General features: G+C 33.2%; 1 long non-coding RNA gene across 4 annotated transcripts; it reads right to left on the bottom strand.

Moving 5' to 3' along the window:
* Positions 1-6,062: 6,062 nt before the first annotated feature.
* On the bottom strand, positions 6,063-8,214 carry LOC149533690 (uncharacterized). Of its 4 annotated transcripts, XR_016356767.1 has the most exons (4): positions 7,713-8,210; positions 7,530-7,592; positions 6,508-6,576; positions 6,063-6,339 (listed from the first exon to the last, which is right to left on the bottom strand). It is a non-coding gene; the product is annotated as an uncharacterized LOC149533690 (long non-coding RNA). The 4 variants fall into 4 exon arrangements; XR_016356766.1 differs by lacking the exon at positions 7,530-7,592 and having other exon boundaries at positions 7,713-8,214; XR_016356765.1 differs by having other exon boundaries at positions 7,530-8,212.
* Positions 8,215-8,689: the final 475 nt, after the last annotated feature.

Genomic DNA, 8,689 nt, shown 5'->3' with positions numbered 1-8,689 from the left:
CCTATTGTAACTCTAACCCTGACCCTAACTCTAGCACTAATTGTAACCCTAACCCTAACAATAACCCTAAATCTAACCCTAACTCTAATTCAAACCTTATCCCTCACCCTAACTCTAACTCTAACCTTAACCTTAAATCAAGCCCTAACCCTAGCCCTACAATAACTTTAACACTAACCCTAACTATAACCATAACTCTAACCCTAACCTTAACCATAAACATAACTATACCCCTAAATCTAACTCTACCATAATTGGACTCTAACCCTAACCCTGACTCAAAACTTAACCCTAACCCTGACTCAAAACTTAACCCTGACTCAAACCCTAACCCTAACCATAACTCTAACCCTAACCTTAACCATGACTCTAACCCTAACTTAACCATAAGCATAACTCTAATCTAAACCTTAACCGTAACTCTAACAATAACCATAACCATAACTCTAACAATAACCATAACCATAACTCTAACCCTAACCTTAACCATAACTCTAACCCTAACCCTAACTCCAACCCTAAGGTTAACATTAATGGTAATGGTAACTTTGTCCCTAACCATATATCTATGTTTGACTATAACATTTTACATTACAATATCCCAAAAATAAAATAATATTTTTGTAATCTAAATTAAATTCCATATATTAAATTTCAATAAAATGTTTTGAAGCATAATTTTATAGTAACTTTATACAACTGTAATTAAAAATTAATTAACAATTTTATAATAACCTTATCAAAATATAAATATAAAATAAATATTTTTCTTATTGCGCCGCGATTGCCACTAGCTTATATATACTTATATATATTACGCCGAGAGTAATCGTTCTCGAAGTGCCTATTTTGATAAATCCTGATTGCAATTAAAATAACCTTGGAATTAACTAAAAATAGGCATCTCAAGAACAATTGTTCTCAACTTATATATATATATAAGCTAGTATACATTAGAATTCAGATCTCACTCACGAAGAACTCAACAAATGCGGTAAGTTCTTATATTTTTCATATAATACTTTTACTATTAAAATATTTATTATTGACGTGTATTATATGTAAATTATATATTCATGTTATATATATAATTGTGAGGTGCTGGGTCATTGCACTAAGAGTTTAATATGCAGGTGCACGAAGATGAATATCCGTACAAGCCTGCTGATTGTAGCTTCAAAAAAACACAAGGTATCTTCCTTTTCATTATGGGTTGTGCATTAAAACTAATGCACAAACTGCATTGTGAAATTATCTACATTATGCTGTTGCTCTGTTTTCTAAGTTTCATTGGAGCTAGTTCATAATCCACAATAAAGTAGTTAGTACCAAGTGCTTATTTAGAAAACAGGATCTAAGGTTTACGAAATAGCCTTTCCATTGAATTTTTCTCTAGTTTTAGAGAGTTGAGCCAAAGGTTTTAAACATGGTCTTTGAATTAAAAGAAATAGCCATCAACATTTTTATGGATTGAAAAGGTGGTCCCTTGAGAGGAGATTATTTTTGAATGCTGAGTGAATGATTCCTGGCATTGATAAATGAAGAGTTATTAAAAAGATTATTTTGAAACTCAATTGTGTTGGATCACAAGCAAAAATATATACACAATGATTCCTCAAAATAATTTTTGGAATACCATAAAAAATTAATGCCACCTAAAAACCACTGAACAATGCTTCATTTCAGTGCTTGATTTGTGCTATTATTTTTAATAATGCCATGAAATGTCGGAATGCAGGGAGCGTCACGGATCAAGGAAATTGCCTACGTTGTCATGCTGGTGACTGTTCATCTCACCTATTTCCCGCTAAGGACATATGCTATTCCCCACTTTTTTCTACTCATAGAGATTGTTTTGCTTATGTAAATTTTTATCACAGAAGCATGTTTTTGGACTTTGTATAATTCTTGATTTTGGACTTGTATAAGTCGTGGGTTATAGACAGAAATGATATGCTTCTGCTAGCATCTTTTGAAGCTGTTCAATGAAAGCATTTCCATCAAGCTTTCTCTTTTTCTTGATGACATATCTTTAATTTAGAGTATTGAAGGAAAATAAAAAGAGAGACTATTAAGCTGTTATCTCCAAAACAACCATTACTAGTTCTTGCACTTTAACTACTTCTATTCTAACAAATCAACTCTCTAACTACCTCTAAAAACTCAATAATCATATACCACACCACTGAAACGAATATGTATCAGAATAGAGAAAATCATAATATAAAAAATATGTTAAACTAACTAAATATAGCATTAGGAGCCAATTGTTTTTAAAGATTTACTCCGATTTTTGATTCCGAATGGTTTAGACTCCAACAACACAAATATTTCTACTACTTTGACTCAATGATTTCTTGCCCCTTCGTGCAATGATGGAGGACTCCTTTAAACAAGAACAACATACGATAAATAAGAAACGCACGTTGGAATGTGAGGTTGATGTTTATCATTTGGTTGTCATTCATGATAACATGGAAAGGAGAGGACGCCTATAATAACTTGGTTTTAACATTGGGGTAAACCTTGGGGATGTCTAGAAACGCACAACTCGGATTATTTTTCCCCTAGCAGTCCTTGTGTGCCTGGAAGAAGGTCAAATTAATGTTGGGAACATTAGAGACTACATAGAATCCCTCCAAAACAGAAATGTTGCCCTGAAAAAAATGATCCCTCTTATGGTCTTGTTGGATGATCTGATAAACGTTGTGTCCTCCCTATCTATGACAACCTAGATGAAACATAGGAAAGCTCTGATACCTATTTCATGAAACACACAATAGATCTAATGCCAATCTGAAAGATGTAACACAGAACAACAATGCACTATGTGCTGCCACACAATAAAATATAATATCTTTCATTCACACTTTTGTCCATGTCAATTACATTACCTGTTGCCTCTATTTACAGAGGTCTTAAATTATTTCTGGAAACATCTACATTAGCCGACATAGGAGAAATAAACTTTTCTAGAACAATCTACGACTTCCAGAACTTTACCTAACCCTATATGACTTCCAGAACTTTACTTTACCTAACCCTATTTGGTAATCCTCTTGAAATTTCTAGAATCCTCTATTATTCATTTACAATTCATTTGAGTTGAAATTACACATTCCAACACTCCCCCTTAATTTCAACCTCAAATGTTATTACATACAAATGCCAAAATGCTTTCTTTTGCAGAATACCAAAATGTCATTTTCCAATAATAATGCCTTTGTTAATACATGCTTGTTGCTTGCCTCATTTGTCAAAAATGCCGATAACCTTCTTTTTCTACTTTGATGCCTTGCTCTAGTCTGCTTTCCAATGCTGTTGTATTTTTCTTACTCTTGAACATTTATGCTTAAACAAATTTTTGATTGCACCTGTAATCTTCTGCCAACTCGATCCGTGGTTCCATCCACAATCCAATTTGATACAACCTGCCATAAAATCCTTCTTGCACTTGTCCATACGAATATTTTTACACTCCCTATTCCAACACATCTTTTCATTATGACTCTTTAAGCCACAAATATTACATGGATGAAGATCCCATCATTTGTCTTTCGTGTGTCCTTTCCTATTACAATTTGAACATTGCATATATTTTTTACTTTCAACAAATTTGTTTGAACTCATGACATCATTACTTTCATTTGCTGCATATCCTAGTCCTTCATATTTTGGTCTCATGATTGGCTCAATAGGCTCTATGATTCCTTGTTGATGTTTTCCCAATCCTTTACCTTTGTAACCCATTTTCTTCATTATATTCCACCCAACATTCTTATCTTTGGAACTGGTAGCATTTGATGCCACATTTTCATACTACTTCTTACATTCTTTATCACAAACAACCTGAACAGAGTCACACTTTTCTAGTGTTGAATTCAAATCATCTGTACTACATGAAACATCACATACTGATTTTTCTTTGACACATGCATTTAACAAATCATTTTCTTCTTTTAGTCTCTTCATTTCGTCCTCTAATTCTTCATTTCTTTTCTTAACATCATCAAACATCTTTAATTTTTCTTCTAATTTCTCCATTTCTCTCTTTTTGTCACCATCATGTAGTTTTAACATTTCTTCTAATTTCTCATTTTTCTGTTTAGCTATGATCAATTCCATTTCTAAATCTTGAATTTGACACAAATACTCATAATTTTGTTTTTCAACTTCTTTGAACCCTTTATCAAATTTGAATTTGACTCTTTAACATTCATCAATTCTTCTTCCAAACTATCTTTTTCCTTCTTTACTCTTTTTCCAACTTTCCCCATTGAAACACAAGAATTTAACACAGTTTGCTCTGTCTTTTAGAAAATTCTAAATATCTTTCTACTTCCAGAATTAAATCTTCAAACAACTTGAAACAACCCTTTTAGATAGCTAAAATCCTCACAATATTCTTCTGCTATTATAATTTCTTAAATGCCATAAAAATTTGCCCCATACCTTTTTTCTGACTTGCCCTCTTTCTTGCTTAACACTTCCTGTGCAGTCTTCTTCAGAACAATTATCTTTCTCACAAACAATCCTCCACCATTTAGTAGCACAACACACAATCCGAAATTCTGTACAACTTTCTATCCAACCAGGCTCTAATACCAATTGATGAAACATAGGAAAGCTCTGATACCTATTTCATGAAACACACAATAGATCTAATGCCAATCTGAAAGATGTAACACAAAACAACAATGCACTATGTGCTGCCACACAATAAAATATTATATATTTCATTCATACTTTTTGTCCATGTCAATTACATTACCTGTTGCCTCTATTTACAGAGGTCTTAAATTATTTCTGGAAACATCTACATTAGCCGACATAGGAGAAATAAACTTTTCTAGAACAATCTACGACTTCTAGAACTTTACCTAACCCTATACGACTTCCAGAACTTTACTTTACCTAACCCTATTCGGTAATCCTCTTGAAATTTCTAGAATCCTCTATTATTCATCTACAATTCATTTGAGTTGAAATTACACATTCCAACAAACCTCATGCAGAACACTACAGTGAGAGTACTCGAAGCAAATTTTGCAAGATTCTTAAGAAAAAAAAAGGAAGATCTAGAGAACTCAGATGAAAAGGACGAGGATGCAGAAAAGCGGAAGACGAATCTGACGAGTCTCTCTAACAAGTGCAAGGTTTTATAAATAAATTTAAATGATTTCTAGCTCTCTAATTTGTTTATTTACCTTGGTTTGTTTATTTACTCTGGATTGCCTGGATGGAAAGAAAACCATGTGATATAGAAAGCAAACCATGTGATATGGATGCTAATTGATCGTAGCTCATATTCCTTTTGATGTATTTAAGTTGTTATGTACTTGATGTATCTGAACATGAGCGCACATTTTTGTGGTGATTAATCTGATTACTATCGAGATAACCGTATATGTTCGTAGGATCTTGGTGACTGGTTAGACAGTACCAATGTGTGTACAGTGATTACTATCGAGATAACCGTATATGTTCGTAGGATCTTGGTGACTGGTTAGACAGTACTAATGTGTGTACAGGCTTCTACTCTACTTGGTCAAGCTACTGATACGTAAGTTTCTTAATTGACACTTCATAGGGAAAAAAACACAACTAAGTTGTCCATTTGAATTTTTTAATTTGAGGACAAGTATGGATTTACGTACAGGTTTGTGGACAAAAAAAATCCATTTGGATTTGTGGGGTTTGTGAGTGTGTATATATATACTAAAAAAAATATTGGATTTATAAAGGAGAGGTAATCTATCTTGTAGTTATCTTTTGAACATGAAAAGTAGATGTTCATTCAGTAAGAACATTGTAATTTATCCAGTTCAAGTACATTGGATTTTAGATTTTTTTTTAAGTCTAACACCAGTATTGGGTACATCCGGACAAAAAAACGAGTTCCTGGGACGGGAGACAATGGACCTCATTTTCAAGATAACAGCAAGGGGAGGCCTAGGCAGAGAAGAGTGCCGTATAGTATACAAATAGAACTTGAAACATACTAGTTATCAAATGATGTTTCAGTATAACATGCCAAATCAAAATACTTAAACATAATAAAATTGCAACACAAACTTAAACTATTAAATATTTAACATAATAACATATTACATACTCAAAAATAACATTCAAACATAAAAATTGTAATAGAATTTCTAGTACCCATTCCAACAGGAGCATAATTGTGAAATGGCAGAAGATAAATACTGAAATACCCGATACGAGCACATTTCAGACACAGACTCCCAATTCATAGCACAGGCCCTGCCGGACTCACCAAAGACCCAGCTCAGATCTGAACCCAGACCTGCACCAAGACCTGACTGGCAGGGTCCAAACCTACAACGTGGAATAAAATTGATGATCATCAATCCCACTTAAGAGAGCCCATTTCGGAATTAAAAAGATACACTAGCCACCAAAATGATGATCCTCGAACCAATAAAGCCAACTCCATTTTTTATATTACCGAAACAGTTAAGCCCTGTGCAAAAAATAGTAAAGTACCTAAAATAAAACAAAATGTTCTTGTTTCTTTACGCTGACCTCCCATGAATCTATAACTTTAAAGTGTTCCTGCATCAGAATCCCTGTCAAATGTGTACAACTCGCTCTAACACATGAAAATAATTGGTTGAGCCTAAAAAGTGTGTATTTATCACATTCATCCGTTATAGTGTTTATCTGAATGACCAATCAGCAAAACGTAATCTAACATCAAAAAACTCGGATAGCCATCATTCTTCCTTTGGTTATACATTGGACCTAGTGAACACACTCAGATACCAAGGTATACAAGTATTTCATGCAACAAAGGTTTACAGTTACACTGTACAGTCATACCGTGGATCTTGAAATCTTTATTGATCTGTTTTTATGGGGTTGTTTATATATGATTCTTGCTTAAATTTTAATTTTTGGAATATTTTTATATAAGCTTTTTAGAAAAGAAAAATTGATATCTCTTCTTATTTTTTAAAATATTTGTTTAAAACGTAAAATAGATCATTTACTAGATCGTGGAGAAAGTTGACCTTGATTTCTAGGCAATTATGTTTGTCAATTTGGCACAGATTTATTCTGAAATGTTTGTTGATTGTGTTTGTCAATTTGGCACGGATTTATTCTGAAATGTTCGTTAAAATGTCCTATGGCTACGGTTGAATCTTTTGCAACTGAGTGGTTCCATAGATTTTAGCAGTTGAAAGTGGAAAATTTAGTCGAATCTTACCTAATAAACTGAAGGTCCTTCTACTCTTTAGGGCAGACCATAAGATATTTTCAAATGTCACATCGCAATATAAAACTAAAAGATAGGAGAAAAATTATAGGCCCCAATAAATTGTTGAAGATATTATGCGAAAAAGGTTCCAATTGTTTTTTGTTTCAAGATCTTCAACTATCTTAAAAAAAACAGTCTCTCCATAAAAATAAATCTTGAAACCCTGCATGGAACCGAATTTTAACCCAATAGCTAAATTCAGAACATAAAAACGATTCTATTAGTAATAAAATCATTTGCAAGTTACCGGTTGCTCGTTAGATCTGAACCATGCACAGATCTACAATCTTTTGATACACATCCCCCATCACTTAACAAGAAACCCAAATCCACATTTATCAATATTATATTGATAAAAATCAACAGCCAAAATTTTAATTTTAGAAAAATACAGATCTGACGATAAAAATCAAAATTAATAAACAGGTACCTGTAACATAGATTTCTTGGAGCGCAGTGAGATAAGAGGGATATGTAGGGAGGGCTATGGGCATGGGAGGGTCAGGTAAGACTCCATTATTGTGTGAACAAAGTCTTACCATTCCTCCCATGCCTGATGTCCTCCTGCTACTTCTTATCCCTCTCTGTACTTACCAAGTCTTTATTTTTCCCCTTCAGCAAGATTGCTCTCCATTAAAGGCTATCAGTATCCGGATTTATTCATGGAATTTGCAGGCCAATCGCAGGTACTAAGGCTACGATATGTATCCGGATTTATTCATGGAATTTGCAGGTCAATCGCAGGTAATAAGGCTACGATATGCATCAGCAGAAGCCGATCTAGGGCATCTTCCCTCCTGAAATTGGCCAAACCCTTCCGATCCACTCTTCCTTTCTTTCGGGTCTCGACAAGAATCGCATCTTTTAAAGTTAAAAAGGAAAAATAAAATATATATTAATTTCGTCATTCCTGTGCAATTGTTTATTTAAAAAGTCGCCATTTTCAGGGTCATGGATCGCTAGTTTATCTTTTTCAGATTAGAGTTGGTACAGATAATCAAAACAATTGTACAATTATCTAATTGTACAATTATCTAATTGTACAATTTTTGAAAAGATGTTCTTTTCATTTTTATTTTTTTATTAAGGAAGAAAAGAAAGACATATATCGGTAGAATTGATGTTAAATAGCAAACAGTTGTAAATTCACAAGTATGAGTTACAACATGGCGGATAAATGAACAAAAGTTAAAATAACACTAGGGGAGAGGACCCAATACTTGAATGGGTTCCAATAGTTGTGATAGAAATTGTTTACTTTATAACTACACTTAGTGGGTTCCAATGGTTGTGATAGAAATTGTTTACTTTATAACTACATTTACTGACTTAATGTCTAATTTTTTTGACAACATTACACTAATACTTGTGACTTTAAAGTTGTTAGTACAATGATGATTACCAAAA

This window comes from Cupressus sempervirens, chromosome 10 (assembly GCF_028749045.1).
Source record: "Cupressus sempervirens isolate cs-2001-9-10 chromosome 10, ASM2874904v1, whole genome shotgun sequence".
Lineage (NCBI taxonomy): Eukaryota > Viridiplantae > Streptophyta > Pinopsida > Cupressales > Cupressaceae > Cupressus > Cupressus sempervirens.
Note: the sequence above shows the minus strand (reverse complement) of the source record. Positions and strands in the feature narration are given on the sequence as shown.